The sequence below is a fragment of the Phascolarctos cinereus genome, unplaced genomic scaffold, assembly GCF_003287225.1.
Source record: "Phascolarctos cinereus isolate Bilbo 61053 unplaced genomic scaffold, phaCin_HiC Scaffold_4;HRSCAF=312, whole genome shotgun sequence".
In the NCBI taxonomy this organism is placed as follows: domain Eukaryota; kingdom Metazoa; phylum Chordata; class Mammalia; order Diprotodontia; family Phascolarctidae; genus Phascolarctos; species Phascolarctos cinereus.
This window is the reverse complement of record NW_027555847.1, coordinates 56,654,444-56,672,039: the sequence shown is the minus strand read 5'-3', so window position 1 is coordinate 56,672,039 and position 17,596 is coordinate 56,654,444. Positions and strand designations below refer to the sequence as shown.

At 36.7% G+C, this 17,596-nt stretch overlaps 1 protein-coding gene across 4 annotated transcripts in view; it reads left to right on the top strand.

The window, feature by feature from the left end:
* TMCC1 (transmembrane and coiled-coil domain family 1) overlaps positions 1-17,596 on the top strand; it is a 284,028-nt gene that overhangs the window by 113,281 nt on the left and 153,151 nt on the right. The window lies entirely within an intron of this gene.

The window sequence follows — 17,596 nt, the reverse complement described above, 5'->3', positions numbered from 1 at the left end:
AGAAAAAAATCAAAGCTATCAAGTTACATGAAAAATGCTCTGAATCACTATTGATTGGAGAAATGCAAATTAAAACAACTGTGAAATACCACCTCAAACCTATCCATTTGGCTAACATGACAAAAAAAAAGGAAAGTTACAAATGCTGGAGGGGATATGAAAAAATTGAGATGCTAATGTACCACAATGTTAGTGGAGTTGTGAATTGGCCCATCCATTCTGGAAAACAGTGTGGAACTATGCTGAAAGAATTATACAACCCAATAATAGTTATAAAACCCAACAGTACTACTACTAGGTTTGTATCACAAAGAGATCAAAGAAAAGGGAAAAGGACCTATTTGTACAAAAATATTTATAGCAGCTCTTTTTGTGGTGGCAAATAACTGAAATTGAAGGGATGCCCATTAATTGGGGAATGGCTGCACAAGTTATGTAAATGATTGTGGTGGGATACTATTTTGCTTTAAAAGGTGATGAGGGGATAGGTTCAGAAAAACCTGGGAAGATTTACATGAACTGATGCAAAGTGAAGTGAGCAGAACCAGGAGAACATTGTACACAGTAACAACGATATTATAAGGATGATCAACTGTGAAAGACTTACTTTTTTTTTTTTTTGGTTGGGCAGTGGGGGTTAAGTGACTTGCCCAGGGTCACACAGCCAGTAAGTATTATGTATCTGAGGCTGGACTTGAACTCAGGTCCTCCTGAATCCAGGGCTAGTGCTCTATCCACTGTACCACCTAGCTGCCCCTAAGACTTAGCTACTTTAATAAATAAACGATCCAAGACAGTTCCAAAGAACCCAAAATAAAAATGCTATCCCCTTCCAGAGAGAGAGAACTGATGAACTTTGAATGCAGATTAATGCATGTTTTTTTAACTTTCTTTATTTTTTCTTAAAGTTTTTTGTGTGTTTTCTCTTGCATCATGGCTATTATAAAAATATGTTTTGCATGACTTTACATGTAAAGTCAATGTCATTGCTTGCCTTCTCAAGAGGGGGAAAGGGGAATACAACAGGAAGGAGAGAATTTGAAACTCAGAATTTTAAAAAAGATTTTCAAAATTTTTTTACATGTAATTGGGAAAGATTTAATGGGGTGTGTGGGTGTGTGTGTATTAAGATAATATTAGCATATACTGTGTTCCTAGTTCAAATGGAAAGTAAAGAAGAAAATGCCTTTGATATTAGGAGTGATGTTTAGTGAATAATTGGCTGAAATGACAGAATATGTGACACACATGAAATGGACAAGGTGACTTCAAAATCAGCCTTTTACATTAAAATTTGTTTTTATTTCAGCCTTTTACGCTTGTCACATTTGTTTCTAAGTATTTCCCTTTTCCTTCTTTTCCCAGTGAGGATGACTTGAATTTTAAAAGTACTCTCCTTAATAATGGCCTTGAGCATGGCAGCTTTCTTGTAACTCATTCATCTCCTTCCTTTGTCTTAGAATAGTATTAATAATCCTACAGTAAGATCTGAAAACATTTTATCTAACTGCTTCCTGGGGCAACAGTTGAAACATTTTAACCTAAATAAAAAGCGAATTTCAAGGATAATACTGTGTTTTCATATGAAAATAATTAGGTTTACTAGATTTTCTTGGCAAAGACACTGGTTTTGGTTTGCCATTTCCTTCTCCAGCTCATTTTCCAGAAGAGAAAACTGAGGCAAATAGGGTTAAGTGACTTGCCCAGGGTCATACAACTAGTAAGAGTCTGAAGTCAGATTTGAACACAGGAAGATGAGTCTTCCTTACTCCAGGATTTTATTTGTAAACCTAAGACATAAGAAATATTTCCCTCCACTTATGTTCATATCATTTTAGGTAATTAAAACCCATATATATAGGTAGAGGGGTGTGTGTGTGTGTGTGTGTGTGTGTGTGTGTGTGTGTGTACAAATGTATGTATGTAGCTCCCTAGATAATTTGTGTTAAGTGTTATCTAGGGAGATGGAAAATGTTTCTGTGCTGCTAACTGGACCCTTTTGTTAAAATAAATATCTCCATTTAGAATTGAGTGACATTTTGAAAAGGTTACCAAGTGCTATTAATAGACTGTATACCAGATGTTCATGTTGTTAATGAAACATTGATGATAATGATTATGTAATATGTACTGTGTGCCTATAGTATTTTCTGCCCTTCACGCAACATTCATTATAGGCAGGCAGTTTTAAGTAATTTTAAATCTAAAATAAATGGGATTAATTTTGGGGAGATCTAGTTGATGCTCTGTTTTTTCCTCTGGTAGGTTGGTTTTTTATTTTAAAGTCTGGTATAAGCATTTTAAAATAAGCTTGTATTGAATATGATATGTTTGGCCCTCCATAGGATTTGTGTTTAAAACTAGAAACGGGGGCAGCTAGGTGGCACAGTGGATGGAGCACCGGCCCTGAAGTCAGCAGGAGCTGAGTGTAAGTCCGGCCTCAGACCAAACACTTGACACTCACTAGCTGTGTGACCCTGGGCAAGTCACTTAACGCCATTGCCTAGCCCCCCCCCAAAAGACTCAACTCAGAAAGAACCAGAGAGTTCTACATCTTCTCTAAGCTATCAGAACTTGTAAGAACTTCTCCCTACTCCCATAATCTATACTGAATAGAGACACTATCACCTCTCAGATTGATAAAACAATATTATAAACCTTAGCTGAACAACATTTTGAAAATATTTTTTTCTGACTATTATGATTTCTCTGGGGATGGATTGATTATTAGGTCTCTTGGTGGACGATAAATAGTATAAGAAAGTAAGCAAAAAGAGTAGTAAATGGCCATAAATTTTTTTTTTGTGGCTTACACCAATGGTTTCCAAACTTTATACAGTAATGCCTTTCCACCTTTTTAATTTTTAAAAAAATTATTTTTATTTATTTCATTAGATATTTCCCAATTACATGTAAAAAATGTTAACAGTCATAAAATGTTTTTTGAGTTCCAAATTCTCTCCCTCCCTCCTTGAGAAGGCAAACAATTTGATATGATTTTATATGTGAGATCAGGCCAAACATATTTCCGTATTAGCAGTGTTGCAAAAGAAAACACAAAATAAAACAATAAAAATAAGGAAAAAAATTTTAAGGACCCACACACTACACTTTTCATAAAAGTCTACTCAGATGATTTTCTTAGTTTGCAATTCACTTGTAATTAAGAATTTATTATACTATTTGTGACAGTTCTTAAATATATGATAAACAAATACAATATCCACTAATGTTTATTAGTATATTCTTTATATTATTCCGATGGTTGAATTTTTCAGTGCATAGCTTTTTAAAATGTGTCATTGATATTGCTGTTTATAATTTTTTGCAATCTTTAATCAAGATTGGCATTTTTTCTTTGTAACAGTTATAGCAGTAAACTTCATTTCATACACCTAAGATGTTTTGAGTGATAGTAAGATTTGCATTGATTTCTTTGATAAGCCAGAGAACTCTTTGTTCCCTTGTAGCCAGAAAAGATTTTTCAGGTTAAAATGCTTGTTTCAACATACTATCACAAGGCAAATCTGTCAATTTTTCTTGTTTAGTTAGAGTAAGACCAAATATTATAGTTGTTCAATCACCTAGAATGATGGACCCATAGACTGTTAGAATTAGAAGTGACTAGACTATTCAGCAAAAAAGGAAAATTGGACATCTAATTCATTGCCTTCATTTTACAAATCAAGAAATGGAGACCCTGAGAGAGGAGGTGTCTTGTCTAGATCACTCAGCCTGTGCATTGTGGAGGTGGAATGGGCCTTGGATTTCATGTTCAGTTTCTACTTTCTTGTACAGCAATCACCTATAGAGCATCTTAGACAGGTGGTCATCCACATTCCACTTAATTATTTTCTATGGTGAGGGACTCACTAACTCCTGAGGTATCCCACTCTATTTAAGGAGTATTTCCTTTTAAAAAACAAACATGTCCCTGACATTTGGGCCAAGATGGGCCAGGTCATTTGGGAACTTTACCCAACCGTAGTAGAAACTGACTCTGGCTTGTGTTGTTGCCCTCTAGTGTTTACAAGTATGTGCTGTATCTCTAGACTCTACAGACAGCGTTAGGGGAGGCCTTACTATTGCTGCTGATCTGAGATACATACTGCCAGAGCCAACTCATGGTTTGACTAATGGGCAGGTTCTTGACTGCCCTCATTTCATAACAAAACACATTCCTTATTACTCTCTCTTAGTTTTTCTTTTTATAAAAAATCTTCCCTTGCTCATCCCTTAAACCTACCAGTTGCAATTGGGAAGAAATAAAGATGAACTGTGGTATACATATAATTTTACCATTTATTAAAGATTAAAGCAAATTTGCATACTAATGAGATGCATGTGCTTATTTATTTTTACATAAAGAATTAAATCCTAGTGAAATTTTTGATACTGCAGCATGCAGAGTATCTTTATCATTTTTCAGAATTGAGTGATATTTTGATTTTATAATTGTCAACGCTGAGAACACCGAAGCTATGAAGACATTATTAAATGCCAGGCACTATGAAAAGTTCTGGGAGTAGAAAAAACTGGTGGTTCCTGTTCTTAGGAAGTTCATATTCCAGTTGGGGGAGACATCACATAAAAGAAAATTTACTTCTAGGGAAGATGCAGAGTCCTGGAAGCCCTAAGGGTGTAGCAGAGGTGTGGATGGCATGACCCAGGGGTGTTTAGGTTAAGTAACTCAATCAGATAATGGTGCTAGGGATATGCAGGACAAATGGTAAGGCCTGAATGATCTTAGGAGGCAGTGGAACGGTGGGCAAATGGAATTGAGTCAACTCCTATATCATCCAGGCTACATGAGCAGTGAAGCAACCTGGGTTCTGAATGGCCTTGGCAATGGGAGAAGTTGAGGAATAAAAGGAGAGGTGGAGGTGTCCCAGAGGTAGACTAGCCCTCTCTAATGAGGCCAGCCCAAGATCAGCCTAAAAGGGGTAAGGCAAGAGGGGGGAGGAGAGGAGAGAGAAAGGAACTCTGAGTGTGGTAGGTCTTCCTACTGCCTCGCCATCCTGAATGTGTTTTGTGATCCTTTATTCAAGCTGAGTGGACCTAAGGCATCTTATTCTAAGAAATTGCTCCATACCTAAATGACCCATTATTTATGAAAAACTTTTCTTCTGTGTTCTTGCATGGAAAAAGTAGCATTCTATAGAATACAGAATTGGATAGAATGCTGAGCTTAGAGCCAGAGAGACCTAAGGTTTATTTTCCACCTCTGGCACTTAATAGTTGTGATATCCTTGGCAAGAACTCGCTAGCACTTACATGCAAAGTCATAGACTAGTTGTGAGCTGATTGGTGAAAGAAGGGCTGATGCTTAAGGAAAAATGAAGCCACATCTATTCTTTGAATAACATTATTGATAGATGCTTTTAAGTCAAATAACACTTTATTACAAGATGGAAGAATACAGTATTATATTTTTTTCTACTTAGTTCAGACTAAGGACATGCTGGCTAAATACTTGCTAGGCTGCTTAACATATTAACAAGTAAGCGTCAATTAACAGATGAACCCTTTTTACCAACACTTAGAAATACGAAGTTGGGAAAAATGCTTTAGCATGTTAACACTCTTCAGGTCAACCCAGAAAACATTCCATATTCTACAAAGAATATATGTGATTGAAACTTGTAGGTGTAATTTCTTCCTAGAGTCTAGCAGCTCTTTGGCATCCCACTACTTGCTAAGTCTGTGCTCAGAAATAACTAATTCAGATCCAAGTCTGTTTTTGCTTAATGCTCTCCAGTCTGAATTGCATCAAAAACAAGCTTCTTCTAAGCTTAGCAGTCTTTGCCTGCCCCTAAATGTCTTATAGCCCTTAAAACAAAGAGCCTCAAGTATTTAGGGATCCCTAGCACACTGTATAGGCAGATTCTGCAGAGCAGAAGGGTTCTTGTTCAGATGCAAAATAGAGAAGGAAAAAGGAAACACATGGTCTGGGCAGGAGAAAGAGAACCACCTGAGGAGGCATTAGCAGTCTCACTTACAATACTCTGCCTTTGTCAGTCTATCATAGAGTTCATTTCCAGAAACTTGTAATTGGGCCATCAGAGTTTATTGCTGGTTGATCTTGGCGTGCTGCACTCAACAACAACAACAGCAACTAAATTTTCTCTGGAAAATGAAACTTTCCTGAACTTTTTGTCAAGTAGACTTACCTAAAGTATTACTTGTATTATGTGTTATCTGTGTATACAGACATAAATAATCATATATATACTCAGTTCACTACTTAAAATATAAAAGAGTAGTTGCCCTGATCTATACCTGACCACTGGGCTCAGGAGGATAAAGTGCGACTGGTGAGTTTGCACAGCCCTTCCTTCCTCAGATCAATCAATTGCAAGACTTATCATCACCTCCCTGATGTCGTGTCCTCTTTGAAAATGAAGGACAAACCATAACCACACATGCAGCATTTAAATGTTGAGTGTATAGCTTTAAATAATCTTTGTGCGGAAGTCAAAAGTTATATTTCTTTTGTTGTGTTTCTTAATGCAATTCCTTTTGGTTATTGTAATATGAAATACTTGCAACTGAAACTGAAATAACTTGAAAATAGTTATAGGTAATTTGGAATTTTCAACAATGAATTTAAATTCAATTGCATTAAATTCTTGTCTTTAATTTTAAAAACTGAAATAATATCCCTTTATGATGGACAAATAAAATTCAATTAGTTTGAAGAGAAAATGCAGTCTAGCAATTGAAACTGATATAAGTAAAGACAGTAGGGAAAACTTAAGTACTCAGAACACAGAAACACAAAAATGTCTTAATCCAGATAATATTGCCTGTTAACATTTATCATTGTGATTCACAAGTACTCTTGCTTATTGAGGGGAAAGACCATTTTGTTTGTTTTGTGTGAATGTATTTGCTACAGATAGTATGTAACCAAATAAATTGAAATGACATTTTGAAAGTATACATGTGAATATGTTGTCAAGATAGAATTTTTCCAGAGAAAATCTCCAGAGAAATGTATTTAACAAGCAAAACCCAAACTTTAAACAAAAGCACCATGTTTATGACATCGAAAGAATTTCTTGCATTGTCTGAAGGCATTAAGAGAATTGACAAATGTGAAAAGCTTTATTCAGCAGGTGAAACATTTTTACTACCTCAAGCTCTTGATATGGTTGAAATTATAGTTGGCAAATCTTTTGTAAAGCACCTTTGAATAGTTACGTAAATAATAAAATAGGAAGGAGAATTGACTGTCTCAGTTAACTAAGAAGCCAAAGCTTTCTATTTTGTATTGTAAGTGGATGAAGCAGCAAATGTGAAAGAGGCTCATTTGATTCCATAGATATATTGTTAAAAGGAAGGTAGTCTTGGCTCTGGATCCTGAGTTCAAATCCCCTTACTTCCTTCTCTGTAAGAGGAGGGGTTTGGACTAAATTAATTGGACAAATATAACTCAGTTCCTCCTGTCGAGTGCATGTTGTCTGAGGAAGCCACAAATTAACATTATATTGTATTGCATTTTTACCATATTTTACCACATAATCGTCATAGAATTTATGCCAAATTTTTGCAGAAAAGTGAGGTGTGATCATTATAGGAAGCTTTTAAAAACTTGTGTAAGTATTACTTAAAAATCATTTATTACTAAACTATCTTTGGCGCAAGATTAGTAGGCATGGAATACTTGTGAATATATGTTAAAATTGGGAAGACACAAGTCTTACCATATCACGTGATTTACTCATGGCAGCAACCCTTGCACATACTGCTCTTTCTTTCTTTCTTTCTTTCTTTCTTTCTTTCTTTCTTTCTTTCTTTCTTTCTTTCTTTCTTTCTTTCTTTCTTTCTTTCTTTCTGGCTAGGCAATGGGGTTAAGTGACTTGCCCAGGGTCACACAACTAAGTAAGTGTTATGTGTCTGAGGTCAGATTTGAACTCAGGTCCTCCTGGATCCAGGGCTGGTGCTTTATCCCCTGTGCCCCCTAGCTGCCCCATCCTACTACTCTTCATTGGGTTCAGTGACAATACCATTAGTACTGGAGCACTCTAAATAAACCATACAAGTCAGCTTTCAGAAGTATACTGACAGTGCACAGGCTGAGAATTTTAGGCTCCTGGCTCTCATTGTGTGAGAGACAAATGCATATCCGTATGCCTCTGGCAAACACATTGCTGTTCTTTTTACCTTTTAAGCAGTGTGATATGCAGAATTATACCATGCGACAATTACATGATGAAAGGTTATAAACGAATTAGTTTTATTTCGGAGTTTCGTCAGCTGCCAGTGGGCCATGAGTTTGATACCTCTGGACTGGATGGCCTCTTAGGTCACTTCCAGCTCTAGAGTTATGATGGTGCAGTGTTAGAAAAGATGTGTTACTTTCAAAATCTGTTGGTGGCAAGCAGATTGAGAAATGTCGGATATATTGATGGTCTTTTAAAATTGAAACTTGTGTACTGTGAGAGAATTTTGTCAAACTTTGCCCTGATGAAGCTTAGTTGCTATCAAGGTAAAATTCAGGTATATAAGCATGAGTTAAGAGTGTGTACCCTTATATAACTTTGAAGTGTTGCGTGTTTCACAGACCTTCTTCCGTTTGCATCAGTTTTTTAAACTGTTATAAGAGGAATCAATTAAAACAATTTTTAAAATTAAAACAGAGGCCTTTTTTGGTAGAATTTTGTATGATCACATAGGTACAGAGCAGAAGCGTCTAATTGTGAAATATGTGGACTTTCTTGTGCCAGAGTTTTTCAGTGGTGTTTGAGGTGAAAGAAGAAATTTATTTATTTTTCCCCTTTGAACCATATCTTTAAGTTCTTTGATGCAGGGAATTCCTGGTCTATCTGTGAAGATCAGAAATGACTCTGAAATTGATAGTCTTAGAGACTGTAAATTGACTTGCCTCTGATACTGAGAAGTTCAGTAGCTTTGCCCAGGATCATATGGGCAGTCTATGTTAAAGACAGGATTTGAACCCAGATCTTTCAGATTTGTAGACTGGTTTTCTGTCTAGTCTGTCTCCTGGCTCTCTAAGGCTGAAAGAAGAAATGGCCATCTTTTTCTTTGTGATTGAAACAATTTACTTGGTTAAAAAAATCTTACTGAAACTAGGGTCTTTGTGGATATTTTATAAAGCATATTACTGTACATCAATGCAAATTCCTTATTAAATTTGTACTCTGATTCAGAAAGATAAAATGATTGCATTTATGAAAAGAATTAGAGCTATGGATGATAAATTTACAAAATTATATTCTGGTGGGTTTCTTTATTTGAAAAATACCTATTTAGCAAATGAAATAGAGGAAAGACTAGCTTATTATCTACTTGACCAGCTATAGAAGTAATTCTCATTAAATTTTTAAAGCATGAATGTATATATATGGTGTACATGTACATATCTTTATCACAGAATTATTGAATTCAGAGTTGAAAAGAAACACTGATTGTTATCTGGTACATTCTTTGCCTTTAGGAAGGACTGTATCTGTGTCTATCCTATTCCTAAACATTTTCTGGGAAGGAAATTTCCTGGTCTCTCCCAGCATCCTGTTGCAGCATCTCATAATTTGCAGAGTCAAGAAGTTCTACTTTTTATCTAACTTAAGTAAAATCGTTCTAAATAAAACCATTAAAGGCTTTAATATCATACTGCCTTCTTAAATTGAACCTTTCTCCAAATGTTGGGTATTAGTTGAGATCTCACTTCTACTGATTCTTACTTCTTTTAATCTTTTTTTTTTTAAGTAAACTCAGAATCTCTTGAAATAGTTGAAGCCTCTGCTATGAGATAGGAAAGACTAAATGCTAGAATCCATTCATTTCCTCTCATTCCTGGTCCTCTGTTGGTCCAAATGTAGCCATGTCCTGTGCTTACCTTTAAAAAGAGCTAATTCTAGAGGTACATCATGTATTTGGAGTGGCCTTCATTCCAGTCAGTATGGTTTTACAACCTTCTGCTTAGTGGTCATAACTAATATAACCTCACTCATTTCTAGTTACTTTGAAATGTAACAGATAAATAATCTATGATTGGATGCTATTTCATATATTCAATTCCTCTGACGCCATTTATTAAGCTCATGTTTCTTAAATGTAGCTATCATAAATGAACATAATGTATTTACGTCTAGTGGTTTAGGTGTAGAAATAATTAGACTTTTTTCCCCTAGATTTGAGGGTGTAGAGATGAAAGCCAAGTGCTTACTGTGTTGCACACTTGATTGTGATAAGTAACTCTAAACTCCTTTTTTTTTTTTTTTTGCAATTGGTGTGAAGTGATTTGCCCAGGGTCACACAGCTAGTAAGTGTTAAAGTATTTGGTCTGAGGCCGGATTTGAACTCCTGACTTCAGGTCCAGTGCTCTATCCTCTGTGCCACCTAGCTGCCCCTCAAATTCTTATTTTTATTGATATCTTAATTTTTAAAGACATCTGTCCCCCTCCTCTATCTAGAGAGCCATTCCTTGTTTGTTATTGTTTGTTTGTTTGTTTGTTTTGGAGGCAGTGGGGTTAAGTGACTTGCCCAGAGTCACACAGTTATGAACTCAGGTCCTCCTGACTCTAGGGCTGGTTGGTGTTCTATCTGCTGCACCACCTAACTGTCCCCCATTTCTTGTTAAAAAAAATTAGGTAAAGAATGGGAAAAAAAGACAGTTTATATACTTTTTGTTTTTACATAACAGTCATTTACAGATCTCCTTCTGCTTCTTTTTCCCTTCGTCATGCTGCTTTGAACTCTTCTTTGAAACAAAGAAAAATAGGTGAGCAAAACCAACCAACTCAGACCTCATCGGACAGTCTGTGTAACGTTCCAGACTTAGAGTCCAGGGAAGGAGGCATATTTCTTTGGTCTCTTGCACTAAGGGTGACAGTTAAAATCACTCTTCATAGGTCTTTCTTTTAGTGTGTATTTTTCATTTTTGTTATTTCCACATAGATTTTTCTCCTGCCTACTCTGTATCAGTTCTTACAAGTCTTCTCATGTTTCTCAGAAATTCCCCATTAGTCTTCATATTTCTTACAGTAATTTCATTACATTCATATGCTACATTTTTTTCCAGCTTCTCTATAATCAGTGAATATCCACCCATTTTGTTTCTGGGTTTTGTTTTTTATTTTTCCCTGCCACAAAAGTGCTGCTGTGATATATGTTGGATCTTTCTTTTTGTCTCTGACCTCCTTGGCCAGTAGTGGAATCTCTGGGTGAAAGGGTATGAATAATTTAATGAATTTCCTCAAATCATTTCAAATTGTTTTCCAGAATGTTTGGAGCAATTCACAGCTCCACTAGTAGTGTATATTAATATGATATTATTATGACATCATAGCAATGCCAGTGTCAACTATCTTTTGCCATTTTTGCTAATTAAATGGACATGAAGTGAGACCTCACTTAAAAATCTTTCCCATTATTATTGGTAGCTTACAGTTCTTCTTTTGAAAACATTTTATATTGTTTGTCAGTGAGGAGAGGGAAGGTATAGGACAAACCATGGATAAAGCATATTATAAGTCCCTACCATAGAATCTTACAGTTGGAAGGAACCCTTAGGAACCTCTAATCTAAATGCTTACACAATGGAAAGGTGACTTGACAGGCAGTCATTTAGCGTCTGCTTTAATAACTTTTAATGATTGGGAATTTATCTAATAAGTTGGCCTATTCTGTTGTTGGATAGCCCTAGTTTTTCTTTATTACTGTATGACAGTTAACAGAAAACCTAGAAAAAATTCATTTGATCTTTATAGTATCTGTATGAGTAGGTAGTGGAAGTGTTACTATTCTTATTTTATAGGTTAGGAAATTCAGGCCTACAGAGGTTATATGATTTGCTCTAAATAAATAGCAGAGCCAGGATTTTATCGAGGACCTCCTAATTTCTCTCTCTCTCTTTCTTTCTTTCTCTTTCTTTCTTTCTTTCTTCTTTCTTTCTTTCTTACTGTAGAATGATTTTTTATGGGTTAGCATAGTAAAAAAATTGCATGACTCAGACTATATTTTAAAACTTCACTGTTAACATGAAATCATAAATCCTTTTTTCTTTTTTTGCCATTTATAACAAATTCTTTATTAATTTGTTTTGATTTATCAACAATCACTTCCATAAGCTTTTTTTTTTTTTTGGTGAGGCAGTTGGGGTTCAGTGACTTGCCCAGAGTCACACAGCTAGTAAGTGTTATAAGGCTGGATTTGAACTCAGGTCCTCCTGACTCCAGGGCCGGTGCTCTATTCACTGCACTAGCTGACCCCCTCCATAAGCTTTTGAGTTTTAAAATTTTCTCCCCCTCCCTCCCCTACTCCCTCCCCAAGAAGGCGTGCAATCTGATATAGCAGGACCTCCTAATTTCAAGTTTAGTGCTTTCCCCACTGTATCACATTGCCTTTCTGTACTTTATACCCATTGATCTTGGTTATGCCTTTGGAGAGGCAGCCTGGTGTCATTAGAGAAGTGCTGGCCTCAAAACCAGGAAGACCTAGGGTTTTGATAGGGTCTCTGATAAAGGCTAGCTGTACTCTGGGCAACTCTGCACTGGAGAGCTGCCTCGATGGAGTGTTTTAGGGAACTGCCCTATCAGTTACATCACAGGTCCAGTCTCTATTCCTGCCTCCAGGCCTCTGCCTTTGGCACACCACAGAACTCCTGGGGGGGTGGGGAGTAAAGATGTTGGGAGGAAAGGGGCTAAGTTCTCTGTTCCAGTAGGGATGTAGAAGTGGATCAGGGAGTTGCTGCTGAGAGAGAAGAGGGGCTGAGACCCTGGGTCCCCGGCAAAAATGAAATCTTCAATTGATTGTGGCACCAGCACTACACTGGGCTTCCTTTAGCTCTTTGGAAACTCCAGGTTGCTTTGAGGTGGGGATGGGGGGGAGGTGGGTTGCAATTGCGTTGGATTAGGATCTTGAATTGAGATTTGAAGTTATCATTGAAGTTTTAGGCATAGGATCATAAACTTACACCTACAAGAAACCTTAGAGGTCACTTGGGTTAGCTCATCCTAGGTCACAGAGACATCCTATTGAAACCAAAGTGGGTGCTCCTTCCACTTACCTGCTGACTTTTTTTTTTGTTATCAGAGAAACTTTCTACCCTCAGCCCGTTTGACACTTCGAACCTTTGCAGCTGTCACTGCAGCAGCTTCTCCAACTTGTGCCACCATCCTTTCTGTTGCTTCCTATTCTTTCTCCTTTTCTACTCTGTTTGTGTATGTGTGTGTATTGTATGTCTAAGAAAGAGAACAATAATAGTTAACATTTATATAGCACCCACAGTGTACCAGGCACTATACTAAGGACTTTACAATTATTATCTCATTTTATTCTCACAGCTGTGGAGAGTAAGTGTGACTTGGGCAAGACTGGAGTTCAAATCCTGCCTGAGATTCTTACTAGCCATGTGACCTTGGGCAAGTCCATTAATCAATGTCAGCCTCAAATTCTTCGTCTTAAAATGGGAATGATAGCAGCACCTATTTCAGGGTCATTATAAAGATCAAAGATGATATCAGTAAAATGCTTTGTGAGCCTTAAAGTGCTGTGTAAATGTTAGCTGCTATTATTGTTGTCATTGTTATTATCTCTCTCCATACCCCACTTTTTCCACTTGCTTAAGTGTAGAAACACTTTATTGTCAGCCATGTTGGCCCATACTGCTCCCTGCACAGAATGCTTTATCCCTCACCTCTGTGATATTGCACTGACTGATCCCTGGACATGCCCAGAATGCTCTCCCTCCTCACCTTGGCTTTTTAGAATCCCCAGCTTCCTTTAAGACTCAGCTCAAGTGCCTCTTTCTGCAGCAGGGCTTTGCTGGTTCCCCTTCAAAGATAACCTTTTATCTACTTTGAATCTTGTATATGTTATATATGCATATTCCTGTGTTGTCTCTCCTATTAGAATGTAAACTGCTTAAAGGTATTGCTTTCATTTTCCCCCCTCTGTATTTCCAGTGCATAGTACAGTACCTGACACATGGTAAATGCGTAATAAAGCCTTATTGATGGATCCCCAGCAAATAGTTCATCCAGTCTTTCCTTAAAAGACATTTAGGTAACTCACTTACCTCTAGAGGGCACTCCTCTCACCTTTTCTACTTTTGGATGTCATTAATTAGTAAGAGGCTGGAATCTCTTTGCGATCTGAGAATAGAATACTGGCTACCTGAACTTCAGTCCAAAACTTTTCCTGTTAGGAAAAAATACTTACTGCCATACCAACTAAAGTACCAAAAGTTATTTTGTAGAGCTAGGAAAAAATAACAAAATTCACCTGGAAAAATGAAAGGTTTAGAATATCAAGGGAATTAATGAAAAAAAAATACGAAAGAAGGAGGCCTAGCAATACCAGATCTCAAACTGCATTATAAAGTGGCAACCATCAAAACTATCTGGTACTGACCAAGAAATAAAGTGGTGGATCAGTGGAATATGTTAGACATAGTAGTAAATGACCATAGTAACCTAGTGTTTGATAAACTCAAAGACCCCAGCTTCTAGGATAAGAACTCATTATTTGACAAAAACTGCTGGAAAAATTGGAAAACAGTATAACAGAAACTAGGTGTAAACCAACATTTTACGTTGTATGCCAAGATAAGGTCAAAATGGGTATGTGATTTATACATGAAGGGTGATACCATAAGCAAATTAGGAGAGCAAGGTATCCTTTGTCTGTCAGATCTGTGGAGAAGGAAAGAATTCATGACCAAGCAAGAGAGAGAGAATTATGAAATGTAATGCTAGATAATTTTGATTAGATAGGTAATTTTGATTATATTAAATTAAAAAGTTTTCACATAAACAAAACCACTACAGTCAAGATTAGAAAGAAAGCAGAAAGCTTCTTTACAGCAGGTGTCTCTGATAAAGGCCCCATTTCTAAAATATATAGAGAACTGAGTCAAATTTATAAGAATACAAGTCATTCCTTAATTGATAAATAGTCAAAGGATATAGGCAGTTTTCAGATGAAGAAGTCAAAGCTATCTGTAGTCATATGAAGAAATGCTCTAAATCACTGTTGATTAGAGAAATTCATGTTAAAACAACTCTGAGGTACCATCTCACACCTATCAGATTGGCTAATATGACAGAAAAGGAAAATGATGAATGTTGGAGAGGATGTGGGAAAATTGGGACACTAATGGCACTGTTGGTGGAATTGTTAACTGATTCAACCATTTTGGAGGGCAATTTGGAACTATGCCTGAAGGGCAATCGAAATGTGCATACTCTTTGATCCAGCAATACCACTATACCATCTGTGTCCCAAAGAGATCATGAAAAGGGGGAAAGGACCTACGTGCACAAAAAAAATATTTATAGCACTTCTTTCTGTGGTAGCAAAAAATTGGAAATTGAGGAGATGCCCCTCAGTTGGGGAATGACTGAACAAGTTGTGATATTTGAGTGTAATGGAATACTATTGTTCCGTAAGAAATGGTGAGCAGGTGGTTTTCAGAAAAACCTGGAAAGACTTATATGAACTGATGCTGAGCGAAGTGAGCAGAACTAGGAGAACATTGTACACAGTAACAACAACATTGTGTGATGATTAACTATTGATAGACTTAGATCTTCTCAGCAACACAATGGTCCAAGACAATTCCAAAAGACTCATGATGGAAAATGCTCTCTACATCCTATGGAGTCTGAATGCAGATCAAAGAATATTATTTTCACTTTTTTGTTTTTTTCTTTCTCATGGTTTTCCCCTTTTGTTCTAATTATTTTTTTCACAACATGACTAATGTGGAAATATGTTTAACATATTGTACATGTATAACCTATATCAGATTATTTGCTGTCTTAAGGAGGGAAGGGAGGGAGAAAATTTTGAAACTCAAAATTTTACAGAAATGAATGTTGAAAACTATCTTTACATGTAATCGAATAAAAAATACTATCAAGGAAAATTTTTTTTAAAAAGAAAAAAGTCTTTACATAAATAAAATTCTAGTATATAAAAAAGAACACTTACTTTCAAACTACTGCCTCAATTCCTAAAATATGTCATATACATGTTATTAAGGACTGCGTTGGTTTGAGCAATACATATTATATGTCACCGGTTTAATTCAGCCTCATATATTTTCTTTTCTCCCCCTGAGTCTGCCAGAAGCAAAACATTAATTTATATCCAAGTTTAGAGAGAGAAAGAGAGATTGATCCAAACTGGCATAGTCCCCCTTAACCTCCAACGTGACTCTGCCTCCAAAACAAATTTTAAAAATTTTATTTTATTTAGTCAGCAAAAATCCACCTTCTTTTCCTTTTACCCTAATTTCTCCCTGTCACCCACCTGCAATTGAGAGTAAAAGAAAAATAAAATCTTGGACACAAAGAAAACAAAGCAAAACCAATTCCTGCATTGTCTATGTCCAAAAAAATAATATATATCATTCTTCACCCTGACTCCTTTATCTGTTTATCAGGAGATGAGTTATATGTTTCATTGTTAGTCATGGAATTGTGATTGGTCATTATGCTCATCAGAATTCCCAAGTCTATTTGAAGTTATTTGTCTTTACTAAATTGTTGTCACTATATAAATGATTCTGCTGGTTATGCTCACTTCACTCTGCATTAGCTTATGCAAGCCTTCCCAGGTTTCTCTCAAAGCCATTCCTCCCCCCTTCCCCCAATCGCTTACACTACAATAGCATTCCATCATCTTTATATTGTTTGGAAGGGAGGACACTGAACAGTAAGGATCAGGAAAGGCTCTGTGTAAAAAGATGGTGCTAGAGCTGCATCTTGATAGAAGAGGGGATCTATGAATTCATCTCTGTGAAGTAAAGATGAGGCATGGGGAGCATCAGTGCAGGGTCACAGATGGTGTGTCATGGGTGAGGAACAGAAGAGGCCAGCTTGGCTAGGCCACAGAGGGGGAATGTCCAGTGAGACTGGAAGAATAGGTTGGGGCCCATTCGTGAAGGGCTTTAGTAGCTCAATAGAGGAGTATAGTAATTCTGGAGTAGGGAGTCAGAGGTATATTTAAGGAAAATCACTTTGACAGCATTGTGTAGGATTGACTGGAATGTGGAGAGACATAAGACAGGAAGACTAGTCAGGAGGCTGTTGCTGTGGTGAAATGTCAGGAGGGCATGGACTAAGATGGTAGCTGAGTGAGTAAAGAGAAAAGAGAAGTGGTAGAAATAGAAATGAAAAGAGCTGATAATTGAGGTGATATGTGGGAAAGTGAAGAGTTGAGGCCCCTTACAAGGTTAGAAGACTGCAGTGATGATGGTGCTTTTGACACAAGTAGGGAAGTTTAGAAGAGGGGAGGTTTTGAAGGGAAAGATAATGAGTTCATTTTTGGACATGTTGTATTTGATAAGTCTCTGGGACATCCAGTTTGAAATAGAGTTGGTGAGTTAATCTGCATAGAAATGAGAGTTAAACCCATGAAGTCACCATGAGAAGGAATAGAAAGAAAAGAGAAGGCAGCTTAATAAAGAGCCTTGGAAATCACTTAGTTTGGGGGCATGATGGGGATGACGATGCAGCAAAAGAAACTGAGAAATATTTAGACAGGTTTAGGAAAAGAGCTGGCACATCCCAATATGCTTATCCATTTACAAAAAGAAATGATTTTATCCACCTGTTAATAGTCT